Source organism: Plectrocnemia conspersa, unplaced genomic scaffold (assembly GCF_051122295.1).
Source record: "Plectrocnemia conspersa isolate PC_06_02 unplaced genomic scaffold, ASM5112229v1 ptg000003l, whole genome shotgun sequence".
Lineage (NCBI taxonomy): Eukaryota > Metazoa > Arthropoda > Insecta > Trichoptera > Polycentropodidae > Plectrocnemia > Plectrocnemia conspersa.
Window position 1 is genome coordinate 5738392 of NW_028277167.1, and position 16815 is coordinate 5755206.

The following is a 16815-nucleotide window of genomic DNA, read 5'->3' on the forward strand; positions in this document are numbered from 1 at the left end:
CTGTACTAGTACGTGTATGCAAATTGACTGTAATCGCTGTGGTTAGATTAAAATAATTGTACAATAATTTTTCAATGGTGTAAATTAACGAGGCGCGATTTAAAATAATCGTCGCGTTAGCGAAACGCGCGGTTAAAAATAATCGAAGTTCAGAGCTGCTTTAATTTGTTTTCGTTTAAAGATAAAAATACAATCAGTTAAAATGTTAGATGATTTTTTATATCAATCATTCTAAATATAACATTATTAAAAAAAATTACTATTGTTTCAGACAAAAAAAATCTACTATAAACCAAATTAATAAAAGTAACTTAATTGACAATATAAATAGTTTTAAAGCGGTATGAAATATTCTAGGGGTTGTTACATGGAATGTGAGGCACCACAAAAATGTCACTTTTAGTGTTTTATGCGAAAATGGTGTTTCTTATAATAAATCATATGTCTTTATAATATAAAATCATACCGCAAAAATATTTCTTATTGTTAAAAAGTATTTAAAGCAAAATATTATTTTATCTGAAATACTCAGTTTATTTTATTATTTGGATATAACTCATTGCGATCTCGAATATGTTTCACAAAGTACTAAGGTGCATCATATATTGTCTATCTTAATGAGCTATAGTTTTTTGCCCCAAAACGCGCTAGTTCGTTGCGATATTTTTTTATTTTCTGTATTAGCAGTCAATTAAGTAGAGTAATAACGGCTCTGAGATTAGTTATTCACATATACATAGATAGGAAGGTGGTGCTTCAGAATAAGTGCATAAATATACTACTTGAGTGGTAAAAATCACTGACTGTTAACATAAAAGACCTGGGTTCAAATCCTAGTTTAAATCTCTGTCGTGTTAGTGATTTTTATATTTTTATAATTCCGATTGATTATGTTCACCTATATTTTTTCTATCAATATCGTGATGATTCAATAAAATCTAACTAGGTATTTAAAATTCTCTTATAATTAGCTTCTTCAGCTAATAGAAAATATCTGATATGCATTCAACAAAAAATATAATACTTAATTACAAATAAATATTACATGAAAAACTGAGTGTTTTAATATTATAAAATTAGGGGTGAAATAGTATAATTATTTTTACCTTTAAATCTTACAGTATAACTAGTAAATTACATGATACTGTACATATTTATATATATATGGGAGATAATGGGTTGACTAAAAAGAGGGTGTCTATGATTGAGTAGAGTTCTAAAGAGTAACTATGCTTAAAATATTTTATTTGGAATAAACAAATATACAACTATATGTTTTTATATTAAAATTCTGTTTCTGCATTATCGGGAGAATTAATTTTGGTTAACAATGATTATTTTTAGAGAGCTAATAATGATAAGTATAGACTTAATTGAAAGACAAAAGGCGTCTTAATAGGGGCAATGATTAAAATCGCACAATTAGTTTGATTGACAATCCTAGGGTTATCAAATCCATATTTGACAACGTCTTTTTGTGCGATCGAAAATCTACTCTCAACAGTATTAGATTGTTTTTTCATCATACATAAAAGTATTTAGTACGACATCAGCTTCCGCAGTCAGAAATATTGCTTATGGTCATTGCGACCATCGAACCTTACCGATGCTAATGACGAATTTTACATAATCAATGCAATAGGGATAAAATTATGTCCCGTATACTTCTCAAAACATTTAAAAAAATTATAGAAATTAACCAAAACATCTCAGGGAGCTGTCTTTAGTGAACTCTAAATAGTACGTTCTTTAGTCATCTCACGACAGCTTCTTAGTATAGGTATATTTTGTTGCGCTTCTTCAACAAGTGCTCAGCCAACTTAAGTCTGCATAGATATTTTCTGAACCTGAAGGTTTTGCGATCTTTTTTTTATTTAATATAATTTAAATAATTATGACTTACTAACTTCAAGTAAGATCTGTGAGTAAAGAATAAAAAAATTGTATTTTAGTTTATATTATATTGTTCTATGTGAAAGTTCTGTAAATTGTCATTATATACTCTAAGAGAGATCTGTCTCACTTATGCAAGTTGATAGGTATAACATACAGTAGTATGGCGTGAACTTTGGAAACTTTCAACTATAAACTATTAATCAATGTTTATCTTACAACATGTATATATTCTTAAAGTCTGCCTTTGTGCTATAGGAATTTTTAAAGCCTAAAAAAATACCGGCGCTTAAGTCACAAATTTCGAGCCGTCCATGTCCATCCATTGAATGTACATACAAAAGAGTGCAGGCAATAAATTAATTAAGCACCGACGTCGTAAAGCTGCAGGACAGCGGCCCGGGCAAGACACATAAGCAATTTAAAAACGAAGTCATAGATTCGGGCCGTCGAGGCCAAAATGGATATAGCGGGAGCTGATGGATGTACCGGCGAACCGGGGCAGGCAGGCTGCGGAGCCAGCCGCTGGCTGGGAGTACGAGTAATCTAATAGCGCATCGCCGTGATTGGTATTTAAGGGTGCCAGGAAATCGCCCCGAGCGGTGTGAAATTGCTGTTCAGCCCCCCACATCCCAACCCCCGTTAGCAGCTCGTTGCCGACCGCCAACCACCCCCGAGGCCTTTTCCGACGGCGACACCAGCGCCAACTTTGACATCCGACGGCGCTCGAACGGACAGGTGTTTGTTTTGTATGATGTGCTGCTGCTACTACTACTACTACTACTACCACCACTACAACTGCTGTTTACCGTTAGCGATGATTAATGTTCTGCAACGTGTAATTTTGGGTTACTTGTGCGATTTGACGCGCGTTATCGGCTTATTTGCGGATGGGCGTTGTCTGTCGTTTGGGACGTTAACTTTTCGCCGCATGTTCAAGTTCGGCTGCTATATGAAAAGGTTTGCACAGGAAATATATGCATACATGGCATAAAACATGTAAAAGTTCAATATGTTAGTAATACGTATGTTCAAATTAGTAAATAATTGAATGCCAATAGTAGTAGGTGTATAAAAAAAATATTTTATTGTAAATGTGCAGGACTCAAAACATTAAACAAATGCATTTTTTACTTTTCAGTTGTATGTATATATACAATTTTACTGTGCTAATGACTAAGAACTGGTTTAACTCTTAAATGCATGATTTTTCCGAATTCAAAAATAACTATATTTTTATACTAAAATTAGGCTGAAAATAATTAAAAAAATATTTAGGCTTTTTTGTGAATTATATTCATAAAAAATCTTGTTGTAAATATGCAACATCATGCAGAACACATACAAAATATATTAAAATTGAAAACATATAAAAAATATTTACAAGTGTAAATTCTTAAAGCAATTTTTCTTCTTATTAAAACATAAGACCACACCACATTTTTAACACATTGTTTGTGACATTCCATTGCATTTCGGCAATTCGTTCCTCTTGGTCAATATGAGCCAGTATCTACAACTGCATGTTTTGTATATTTTATGCAATTATTACAAAAAATATTATTGAAAAATAAATAAACAATGGTAGACTAACCTTTTAGGAGTATATAAATTTATTTTATTTCGTTTTATATACACTAGCACCAATGAAAACAAATTTTGAAATTCCCAAAAATGTTACACGTCTGCACCCAATGTTTTTTTTTTAATGATAATATCAGGCGTACAGAAACATCTATCGGAATAACTTGAAAACATAATGGCTCGGCGTTTGCTACACATATGTAACACTATGAAATTAAGTTCCTTTATTGAAAGTAGGCTGAGTTATAAGCGCTTAAATAAATTGTTGCAGATTTGCAACACCATGCATTTAAGGGTTAGGATTAGGTCTTTTTTGTGATAAATGGAAAGGCAAGTAAGGTGTGGGTAGTGATTTTTATGTGGTGGTGCTTAGATTAATATATTTTTAAAAACAAATAGGAATAAGTACAAAAATTGTATCTTGTTATAGTGTATTTTATCAATAGACCATTTATTAAATATATACAGAATAATTTCCATATAAAATATATTGATTATTTAAGATTCAGACAAATGTTTAATTTATCAAATTCATGTGACCATATTATAAATATGTCGTTTACACATTGAAGTCAACTTTTTAGCTAAAATTTTTTTTTTTAATATCTTAGTTTCAAAATCGTTAATAAAAAGGTGTGCTAATATTTTTTTTCTATCCCCAGAGGAGGCTCTGGTGGTAGTTGGGGAGCCCTGGAAGGACAAAAGGGGCCTTTTTTAATAGTATGGTACTTATATGTTATCAGGAAATTATACTCTATACATTATCCCGATAATCCTCGTTTCAAAAGCAGATACAAATAATTTATCCTGGACTATGGATTGTGGTATAAAAATTTTTGATTGTATTTTCATCATCAAACTTGATAGAACATGGGTTTTAGCCCAGTCGCTAGTCTTTTATCTAAAAAAAGGAACCGACTGCAAATAGTTGAACACGGAGATTTGCGAATACTGCTGACAAAAATAGAGACAAATTACTGGCAAAACACCAGGTCCACCCTTCTCATTAAAAACTTTTTTTCTTATAATATATACTATTAATTAACTAAGCAACCTTCAACTGTGCAACTGATTCAATTTATATTTTATAATTTTATTTTATTAAATATTTTTATATTTTTCAAATAGTTTTTTTTCAAAATATGTGTTTGAAATTGAAAAAATACGAAGTTGTATAAGTTTTTGCAGAAATTCTTTTGCAAATAAAAATCTGCAAACTTACATATATATACATACATTTATATGCTAAGTTATGGCATTAGATATGTAATGGTAACCAATTATCCAAAATTGATTTCCCTTTGTTTTTTTTTTATTTATTGCTATGCTTTTTTTAATATCGATTTCAATTGCTTTTCTATATTTTTTGACAATTGGGATTTTAATTTTGCTTAAGGTTTTAGTTGTATTTAAATTTATGTAGTTATTATTATTTAAAGTTTGGTATGTCAAAGTTTATTTTTTATCAAAGCATTTGTCACAAGAAATTTGGTATACTCCTTCTGATTCAATATAAATTTTGCCTTTTATATACGGTGACACGGTTCTTATTTTATTATAAGATTTAAAAATTGGAAAGTACTTTCCCAATATTTTTCGATATATGTGAGTAACTTATATACTTTCATAATAATAAGTATTATACTTGCCCAATATTTTTCGATATATGAAAGTAACTTATATCGTGGCTTACATGCATTGACTTAAAATTATTATTTAATATAAGTATTAGGAATGTATTTTAGTTACACTAAAATTTAGTTATGCAACTTTTATTATATATTATTAAGATACCATTTAGGTGACTTGACTAGTTCGTCTTTGTAAGAACATGTTTTCATTTTATGATATGGTTACTATACATAAATAAGAGAAACAAATTCCAATCTCAATAATGTATATAAAGTTCTTCAACATGATTTCTATCACAGTCTGCCAAGCTTTAATAATAATACTACGACGCCTTATAGGAAGTGCATCTGACAACGGGCACGACGTCACACCCTCAACGAAACGCGAAAGGTAAAACAACTCTTACCTTCCAAAACGGAAGACGATTGTGTCGCCGTGTCAATGTTTGTTCATATCGTATACGTTAAAAGGTTATACGTTCAGAGTCTAGTTTAAAATCGAAATAGGCACCTTCACTCTCTCACATGTTCTATGCCATAATACACTATTATATTATATATACTGTAGAATTTATAACGCGACATCTGCCAGCTACAATATAAAAATACACACACGCCGAAAATACACAATGTTATATATTTTTAACTGACGTTTCAAGCGACACGTCGCTTCGGTATAAAATGTAAATTTTTATATCGGCATTCATAATTTTTCAGAGTGCATCTCTATTTTTGACTTTTGATTTAATTACTATATTTATTAAAATTTATTTCAACACTTATTATAAATTTTAAGTAAAACATATACCTAAATCAGTAAAATTAAATAATATTAATTGGTTAGGTGTACTTTGTTTATTTTTTGGCACTTATTGTATTCTTGAAAACATCAGTACAGATGTCTAAAATAGATTGAAGATGAAAAAAGTTTTATTTAAAAGTTGGTGGTAGTAAAATATGCGCATCAGGGTTGCTACTGACGTATAGGATTACCCCTTCGTTTGACCGATCGTCTACTATCCCACAATGTCCCTGGGTGGCCATCACCTGCCCCCACCATCTACTTCCACACCTCAATGCGGGCCCTTACTCTTCTATAACAATATTTACTAAACAACTCCCATGTTGATATATAACGCGACAGAAGACGTTTTCACTTCTAAGGAAGTATAAAGAGCTTATTACAACTATATGTATTTTTTTAATAATAGAAAAACCATGCTGTTTTCATTAATGATAACAAGTGTCATTGAAAAAAAATATCGCTTCACTTCTCGGCTATCGTGAGTTACCACAATATTTTATTTTAATGAAAAAATGATTTTGTGTATGTGGTATTTTAATAAAAGGGATTTCTGATGATAGTCGAGAACGACTTTGGCCGAGTTTATACCCCGGATACCTTCGCGTCCAAATCGCTCTATATTCAAGGCCGGTGGAAGAAATATAGCGCGATATTTATACGGGAGATGAAAAGAAAATAGCCCCTATTCAAATAAAATAAATTTTCCTCTCGTGAAAATGTAAACGTATTATCTATAAGCGCGCCTACAGCCCTCCGGGAAATGTTCGTGTGTGAATTTCGTCAATGTAATATGATACCTACCCGTGATCGTGAAGGCAAATCCGCATAGAGACAAATGCGGACAATCCGCGTTAAAAATGTATAAAGATACACTGTGTACTTGGAGGAAAAAATAAAATAAAATATAAACCGAGAGACGTTGGTTTATATTGTGATTTTATAGTGGAAATATTCAGGTACCGAAAAATCATCGTTATTTGAAGTCTCGTCCAAATTGGAATATACGTGTGATAAACATCGCAAGTTCTTGTATCGCAATCAATCATATTCTTCTATTATATATTTTTATTAAATTTTAAGCTATTTCAAAAATATCAAATTTATTCAATAAATATTTATTAATATGATTTTATATAAGATGTTCAGAATTTTAATGGCGAACTTGACCATGTGTCATATTGTTATTTTATTATAGTTTTTATCTAAATTTAAAGAAAAAAAGCATAGTAAAAAAATAAATTAAACAACATAACTTTGAATGTTTATAAAATCAAAAACCACCCATATTTCATACAATCAATAACCAAGGATGGTGATTTGTCTCATGAGTTTGTTTATCTGTTGTCCATCACACATATGTATGTTGTCCATTATATAAAAATTGCGTCTGTTGATTTAACCTTAAATTTATTTAGAACAAATAATATATTTGAAAAAATATTATTTTAATAAATGTTGATAAAAAATCTAAAAAATCAATAAAAATATTCGCGATGTTCTCGTAGCATCGTTTGCACCTCGAAATTTAGTTGTCTTCAAATACCAGGTCTTTATTACGGACGTCATAGCTAGACCAGGGTTGACATGAAGAGGGAAGCGGCTGCTTTTTCAATATTCGCCGATTGGCGACACAGCTTCACTAGTTCTGATTTACTCTTAAGTGAAAGTTCTTGTTAGAAGTGAATTCCCAATGGAAGTGTTAACGAAAGTAAATTCCGAAGTGAAATGTATGTACTTAGTTACGATCGGTCTGACTAAAAGAGATCTCCTTGTTCGTCCACACAGGGGGTGTAATAGAGTTGTTTATGTCCATTTGCTTTTTTTTTGCACCGGTCCAGATTTGGCAGCAATGTAAGCATGTTTTACATTCCAACATACTGCACTTGTTAATGTAATACAATGTCATTTGTAATTGTAAAGGCTCCGAACGGCCGTTAGGAATGATTTAATCTGATCCTTCGGATGTATAATACTCACAACAACGGTACTTTATCGGGTCGTTAAGACAAATAGCATTTTTGTTCATTGCATTTATAGTGAGTATATGCGCTATTAGTGCTTTTCTCACGGTCAACGCCAAAAAATAATAAAAGATATATACCTGGCTTATAGTAGTCACATAACCATTAGTTAGTAGTCATTATATTATTCTCACTTTTTTTTAATATGGACGTAGACTTGGGTAATGTCAACAATCTATAAATATTTATGAAAGAGGTGATCTAGTTTCTTCAAATGAATCTCAATTACAAATGATATATACAATTTTTTCGTGAGACATTCAAAACGATCGATCTTGAGATTTCAGATAATCTAGAAAATTTTTTCATAACAATAATACATGGTTTAGTGGTACCATTACGGTTCTTTACTCAGATTATTTAATAAAGACACGATTTACAAATATTTAAATTAAATAAATCACATTATATGTATTTTAATCTTCTAAACATAATTTAGATTCCTTGTGGGGATTGGATTCGGTAAACCAATAAGCATTGATTTGTTGTGAAAGCAAAGCTCTGTAAAATGTACTTTGAAATCCTAATAAAATAGGGTTATTCTTTAAAGGTAAAATCTTTGAAGGAATATTCACAAAATATTTAATTATTAATGTTCCAATTTATTATAATAACAAAGTGATGCCTCAAATAGTACAATTTGGGTCAATATACTTTATTTAAATTAAAAAGTAAAATTCAAAAGATATATGTATATATTTAGCCTTCTTAATAAATTATATTTGGTGTAGTTAGAGATGCTTTACATAATTTCTGTAGAATGTTTATGCAATTAAACATTTTTAAAGGTACTGAAGGTGCGCATTCTCTATTTTGTCGAACTCATTTTACTTCGGAATAAGATTCATGTTTTCAAAATCAATGCACTGGTTAAACATTTAAAGTAAGAATCTGACTTATGGACGTAAGAGCTACCAAAATATTTTGATGGACCAAATTTGTAGTTTTATTGTATTATATTTTGTATATATTCCATATTAAATTATTACAGCAAATATTTAGCATCATTTTTATACAGTTTTGTCCTTTAAGACGCTTAAAAATATTTACAAAGTTGTAGTTTAAAATTCTGTGTATAGTAAATTCATATTTCTATTATATACCCGATATGATATTCTAGCGCAAAAGTACTAAATAAATATAAAACACTGACAGCAGCTGCATAGGAGCGGTACACGATACCGTTACAATAAAAATAAGATAATTGCAGTTTAAAAACGCGATATTGTCAGTAATATATTTTGATGTTACCTACCTCATTTTTCTCTTATTCCATTTCCGTCGAACAAAATGGACTATCGACTGTCAATTTTTTTCGTATAAATAAAAATCCGTTGCAAATTTTCGTTGCAGTTTTATTTTTGAAATGACAGCAGCAATATTTGCCGTGGGCGATTGCTGCTAGATAAATCACGTTACCATATTTTACTCCGCTTTGTGGAATGTAAGTCATATAACAACTGCAATGAAAATTTAAAGGCCATCGTCGAACAAACGATTTTTAAAAACCATTAAAAACGTAACAATTTCGTTTTTTGTTTTGCTAAATGCACTTTCAATATAAAAAAACTATAAAAAATAGACTTGATAAGGGATTCTAAGCTTTTATTGAATAGTCTGGAATGAAAAAACAAGTTAGGTTATAATATATATCTACTTAAAATACATGTCTTGGTTGTGCTTGCTTTATTTGAAGAAATTTTAAAGTATTATTTTAACGTTAATGGCTACATTTATAGATTGCACGACAATAGTGAAAATTAAAAATAAAATATGGGAATTATAGCTAATTAAATATGAATAAAATGCCTTTTTGTTAAATACATATATTATTATTTTAAATTATACATTTGCATAATTGACTAACATGGATATAGATATCAGGACAAAATTAAAACAGCTGCTAAAAACCCCGTATTTTTTTTAATCGGTCGAGAATCTAATCTGTCGTGTCAAAATATATTTCAAAGTCAATATGGACATTTAAAAATTAAATCTGTAGTACAGTTAAGCAATGTTACATCAACATATTCTTAACATTTATTTGCAAAACTTTGAGATGCTTTAAAAGTGCCTCGTGGTTTTTGTTAAATTAAATGCTTAATTAGAATAATAAAAAATAGGCGAAACGTGTTTTGATAAAGTGAGAAAACCTTCAAATGAGACAACATAATAAATATTGACCTTTAGTGACAAACGCGTTTTTTACTCACATATTTACAGACTAATAAATAATTATTGATAGCTAAATTTAACATATTATTAATCATGCATATTAAAGTGGTGATTAATATTTTTTTGAATAAAAAAACCGGTTGTTTATTTTTATTCTGATTTTGTGTTTCACTTTCAAAGATTTTTATGAAATAATAAATGTTTCTAGGTGGACTGCATAGTATAATTTTGGACCTATCACTTTATTTATCCCTGTATCAGAATATCAACTTGTTGATTCTTTTTATATACAAATTATCAATTGTGGTTAGCCTTTTTGTGTCCTGTACTCTTTTTTGACGTCTATATTCATTGGGCCAATCCAAACCGTTCCTCTCCCGAAGCAGCATTCGATAAATGTTTATTAAGTTGGTAGAAGTGCTTTTTTGTCGATTCGGGAGAGGAGTAAGTTCTCGAAAATTGCGCGGTCGGTAGGGTGGGTTGCGAATCCTTTGCCGAGCGAAGATAGGTTTGGCAAATTCGATAGGGTTGAAAGATTGCAAAATGTTATTTTGTCATTTCGGGGTGGATACACGACGAAATCGAGAAAAAAGCGAAAGGCATACAAGTATGTATGTATGTACGTTAGCAGCAAACAATTTTCCCGGACGTGTTTATTTTTTTTTCATATTCAATCAGCCCTATAATTAAGTGAAGTGTTCGTACAAATATTGTATTATTATTTTTTCTGCATATGGACATTTATATATAGTACGAATTTGCGTCGATATCGTCGCAAAATTTCAATTTGTTCAAAGCAAATATTGATGTTAATGTTTGCCGCTGAAAAATATGTGTCCGAAAAGTTATTAATGGGCCGCACAAATATTTTCCTTAACGTGAGGTGTCCTCAACTCGCTCGCAATAAATTACGAATGTTATTCCTGTCAGAACTATATTATAAGTATAGGGTGATAAAAAAATATTTAAAATGCCTAATAAGTGAAAATTTTTTTTGGAATAAAAAATCTTAGATATCTAATCTTAAGATAATTATGTTAATACATTTAAATAATTTTTTTTTTTGTACATTATATATATTTAAGCGACTCTTTTATATATATAAACTAATGACAAAACAGTTTTATATAAATTCGATAGTCTTTGTCTAAAATAAATCGACTGTGCATTTGTATTTTTTAAAAATATTTCTGTATATTTTAACAATATATCTTATTGTCGCAATATTTTTTGTGATTTTCTTTACAAATATGTTGTATAAAAACGTGAGGTTGTGACTTTTGTCAATTAAAAATATTCACATTATTTTTTTCAGTAAAAAAAAAATTGTTATAAAATACAAGCATTAAAACATAATATTTTGATTAATTTTTTGTCGTTTTTGTTACTAATCTTATTACATTTAAAAATATTGCAATTATTTTTTTAATGTTAGACGAACATTTTAAATGGTTTGCTTATTAAGAAAAAACCCTTCTTAATCGCCCTGTATTATTGAAATTTAACTGTTGAACCGAGATGAAACTTATTTTTCTCCAATGCTATAATATATTAGTTTGTACTCGAAACGCGCGCATATTGATAGTCACAATCATCATAATTCAAAGCGTTCGCCAAACGCAATCATTCACATTTTCGCTTATGCAGAGCTTGCACAAAAAGAGGGTTTTATGATCCAAAAAGAATAATGATTTATTCGGACGATCTGAATATTTACAGCCGGCCTTCTTATTCTCGAAGATAGAGAAGGGAAAAAAATCGAGAACCACCGAGTAAATATATTACAAATATTTCAAAGGATAGCGCGCATTTAAATAAAGATCACACCGATGGGGCCGCGTTATCTCTTCGACTACATGTGCCAATATTGGAATTATTATCGTAAGGCGGGTAGCCCTGGAAAAGTTTCATTTTTTCCCTCTCTTCTTCTTATAAATATAAACGATTGCTCCCCATACGCCTCGTCTGCCACTCCATCTTGGCTTGCCCGTGATGGGAGGTGTCTGTGGGAGGAGCAGAAAAAAGTTTTCTAATATCGGCAGTTCAGCTTCAAGTATTTTTTAATTATTATTTGGCCAGAAATTCCTTGCGCATAACTTTGAGTCGAAAGGTTGCTACTGCTGCTGCTGGTTTTATCGCCGTTACTCTCATTTGATTTGGTACAATATCTAAAATTTCCAAAAGACTCGATTTGTATAAGTATGATGCATGCTTTATTTAAATTAGCTCATGTCTAATTGTTAAATACAGCAACTGTATAAAATATATTATTAAAAATAAATATATCATTTCCCACAATAAACTCGAGATATATTACGAATATTAATACATAAATCTACACCGTTAATACATTTTTATATCTAGAATCTTTAAAAATTACTAATAAATTTTTGTTAGAAAACCCGGTAAAAAATGTTAGTTAATTAAATTTAAATTTTTAAAATTATTTATACCAGAAAAAAATGCATTTATCGGTCATATAACGGTTTTAAAAATCTTGGAAGCTTTGGAAGACATTACTTGGGTATTAAGAATTTATTTTTGAGAATTTCTTGATATCTCGAAAATATTCACAGAACCTTTTTTTTTGTTACAAACAAAATTACGAGTGTTTTACAGCCGCTATAGTTTATTTTACTGCTGCATAAAAAAGGGTGGATCAGTGCTAGATGTATATGCATGTTTTCTTGGAAGTTTTTAATAATAATGGTCAAAATTATTTCAAATGCGAAAAATTGTTTACAATTTTCACACTTGCTCTAACCGGCTTTATCTTTGCTTTGTTAATCAATTTACTACATTATTATTTAGTAAATAAAAAAAGCTTTGCGTGGTAAACAGCAGATTGCATAAAAGTATGGGGAATTTCTATAAAGTAATGCCATAAAATTTATCTGTCGAGGAACTTATATAGTTTTTATGATATTTTATTAATTTATTTAGCTACTTTTTTAAGACCCTATGTAATTTTTGTAAAATAATATTTAAAAATTTTCTTGTTTATTGCTGCAAAATTCCAATAAAAAATGGTATTTATAGTGTAAGATGTATAACAAAATTAATAATTCATTCGTCAGATTCTTAAGCCTAATATTGGGCAATCTTTCTTAATTAAATAAAAATTAAGTATAAAGTAGGACTAGTAAAAATATGTCTTTAAATAATTAATCTTGAAACCTATTTTACAGCAAAACATATTTGTACAACTAAGCTTGTGACATTTATGATTTAATGTGATATTTAAAAATAGACTATTACACTTCATAGTGTCGCTAATTAGAGACTTTGGTGTTCTTTGAAGATATGCATACTTTATGTAACATAAATCTATCGCCGACTGAGAACTGCTAGCAATGAATCTATGCAGTGGTTATTTATACATATACATATGTATATGTCGAGTTATATATCCAATTTAGACAACATCGTGCCTTTTTAACAAAAATATAAAGTTCGCCCAAGGTTTCAGGGGAGACTTTAGCCGTTCCACTACACACTTAAATCTTCTTGCATCAAAGGCGAGAAATAAAATAAAAAAAATACAGAAGGAAGCAACAGTGCACCAGTTCGCGGCGGGATAAAGTACCGCAATCTTCAAGAGTCGAGAGAAGAGCGGCGCCAAAGGGAGGAGGTTCAAAGGTGAACGATAACATGTATCTGCATTAGCAGCCCGGCTGTGTTGGTTAGGGTTCCTGAACAAAAAGGGTTTCCGGAATTTTTGCATTCCTTTAGCACTCGCCGTTCCCTTTTTCAAAGGTATTCCTCGAGCGAAATCTATGCTAACAGATTTACTCTCCGCTTCGTGTTTCGTGGCGCGCGTTTCGCCACCGTAAACTATTTTCTCTGCACCGTCCCTTTTTTCACCACCATTCGTGCGGTATTTGAGAAATTTTCAATAAAAAGAACCGCGCAGTAAGACGATTTCGAGGAGCAGAAAAAAAGAAGCGAAACAACGCTTCGCATTATGTTGATGCGAAGCGCTTTTTGATGTGAATTTCGAGTTTTTATCGCCTCGAAGATATATTATGGATACTGAGAGATAGTGCGATCTCAATTCGCTACTCAATACTGCTTTACACCGCTTAATATTAATACTGAATACCGCGCGCTTTACAATAACGGCCGGCGTAAAACTTTACGAGGCACTAACGCCTTTTATTATTATCACGCGGTAATACGAACGTTTAGTTTTCGCATTTTGTTGACAAAGATGCGCGAAAGATATTTTCGGATGTGCATAAAATTCCATGCTCTTGATACATCTGGTTAATAAAAGTGTAGATAGTGTATAACGCGAGTCTGCTATAAATGATATTACATAGTTGCCATATTAACATTTATAAAAAAACTTGCTACTCTTACAGCGTTTGATAATAATATTTTTCAAATAGAAAGTTGTTTTTTTATGAACGAAATATTTTATTAACTACAATATGCTCTATTTAAAAAAATGTTTTTTTGTCAATGACTTAACTAATTTATAGAGAATTCGTTTCTCACTGCAGGTAATGATAATAATATAAATATAACCTGTGATACGTTGTTTATGCTTCTAAATTTTCAATATAATTATTGCGAATATGAAATTTTAAACAACGCTATACACTTCTCTGACTAATAGTACCCTCGCTAAATCTAAAATTGCTGTTTATTGTTGCCAGCACCGCGCTGTTGTGTTTCAGTTTAAACTAGTACAAAAAATATATGTCAATCTTTTGTCGACACTCGAAACAGTTTGACTGCAAATAAGATAAAAAAAAAAGAAATTTATTTTAACATTGCCGTCTTGGATAGATTACTTTTAAGAAATATTAAGAAATAAAAGTTTAACTTTTCGGAAAAGTTTATAGGATTCTTTTAAAATAATATTAGTTATGTACTATGAATAAGTATTTTAAATTTGTATGAACTTTAAATATAAAGTTGGAGATGACTTTCCAACTGTTTACCTCGCCGGTCAAATGGAGACCGACGCTTTGAGTAATTTCGAAAAATATGAAAATGTATACTCTTGGCGTCCCACGAGGTCCAGATGGCATCCACTCATTGCTCATACATTTATTACCCTTACGGTACTTCTAGTTTTGGCGGGTGTGGGGGCGGGAGGCACTCTAATGTAATCACATCATAATGTTTACAAGTGTTATTCACGGAGGTGGCTGGGGTCAGAATGCAAATGCACTTCGTGCCAGACTGAGTCAGAGTTCGTTTTTAATTAGCGGACATGGCGCAGTTTGAATTATCATCTGGTGCCTTGTGAAAGTTTCGTTCGATGGAAAACTCCTAGTAAATTATATAGTATAATTATATCTTCGATATGAATTCATATCATTCACAATAAAAATCTATATTTTATTTAATTAGATTGCTAAACTGATGTCTCCAATTATTATCACCTCGCTCTCAAAATGAGAATATCATATTTTGTGAAAATCTGATAGCAACCAACACAATATACAAAAAATAATATTCTAGGACTTGTTTGGCTATAGTTTTGTATGTATACTCTGAAACACTGAATCATATATTCATTTTGTGAACGTCAAAGAATTGAGCATTCAGTTTCTCGCGTCGAATCTAAAGAAAAAAATCAGAGGTAACAAAGCAAAATTTTTGTCAGAAAGTTAGCTCACTTTATACTAGTTAGAGTAATTTAAAAGTGATATAAATTAATTGAGGACTTTGCAAAAGTGACCTCTTAAGCGTCGATTTATATATAGAGGCAATTTTAAATTTCTTTATTTACATAAAGGAGTAGTAAAAAAAATATATTTTTATTAATACTGTGAATTATTGATTATGCAGTTAAAATTATTTTGTGTATAGAAACTCGTCAAATTAAAAGAGTACTAAAGTCGAATTCTTCCAATGCAATATCACTGAATATATTCATAAGACTTTGCGTTTCAATTACTCTATATCCACGTTTCATTTGTATGAATTTGGATTAGGTTATATTTCATTTATTGATAGAACATAAAAAATCAAATATTGATTTAACTTATTCATTTTCAACTGTGATATTATTTTAATTGTGGGCGTAGTGCGTTTTTTTATAGTTGCGGGATATAGAAAAAGGCTGGGAACCTTTGCTTTAGACTTTAAAAATTATTATATAGCGCAGTATGCAAATGAGATATTACCTCACAATTTGATATTTAACACTGATTGCCGACGATACGCGAATACCTAAGCGCGATTTTTATTAGCGCCGAACATTAAGTCGGCGCACTTTACTGCCGCCGCCGGCGAATACAGAACAATGTGACTATGAGTGGCGTATAACATTTTTATCGTGTTTAATTTGCAATTTTAGTAGCCGCGCTAAAACTACACGCTCGGTTGCAAATTACAATGTTAAAAAGGCACCCGGCAATTCTTTTCGTGAAACGGCGCAATATCTCTTCAAATAAACACTTAAGCATTTCTGCAACGAAACCGCGCACGGCTTAAACGTTACAATTTAACGTCGAGCCATTTTACGGGCACAATACTCGCAAAAGCCGACTGGATAAGAGGTGGGGAGGGGGAGGGGGTTTTAACCTTTTATGATTTATATTATACTTGGTTGGCAAAAATTTAATGCATTTTAATGCAATACACCCACCGCAGCCAACGCAAGCTACATTATCGCTGGCTAATGCATACTGACTTGTGTTGGTGATGTATGACCGGCCATATGACTGAAAATGAAAGGAAGTAAATT

General features: G+C 30.8%; 1 protein-coding gene across 14 annotated transcripts in view; it reads left to right on the forward strand.

Annotated features, from left to right (window-relative positions):
- Window positions 1-16815, forward strand: part of Rbp6 (RNA-binding protein 6) — a 1186203-nt gene that overhangs the window by 601034 nt on the left and 568354 nt on the right. The gene's annotated exons all lie outside the window — the stretch shown is intronic.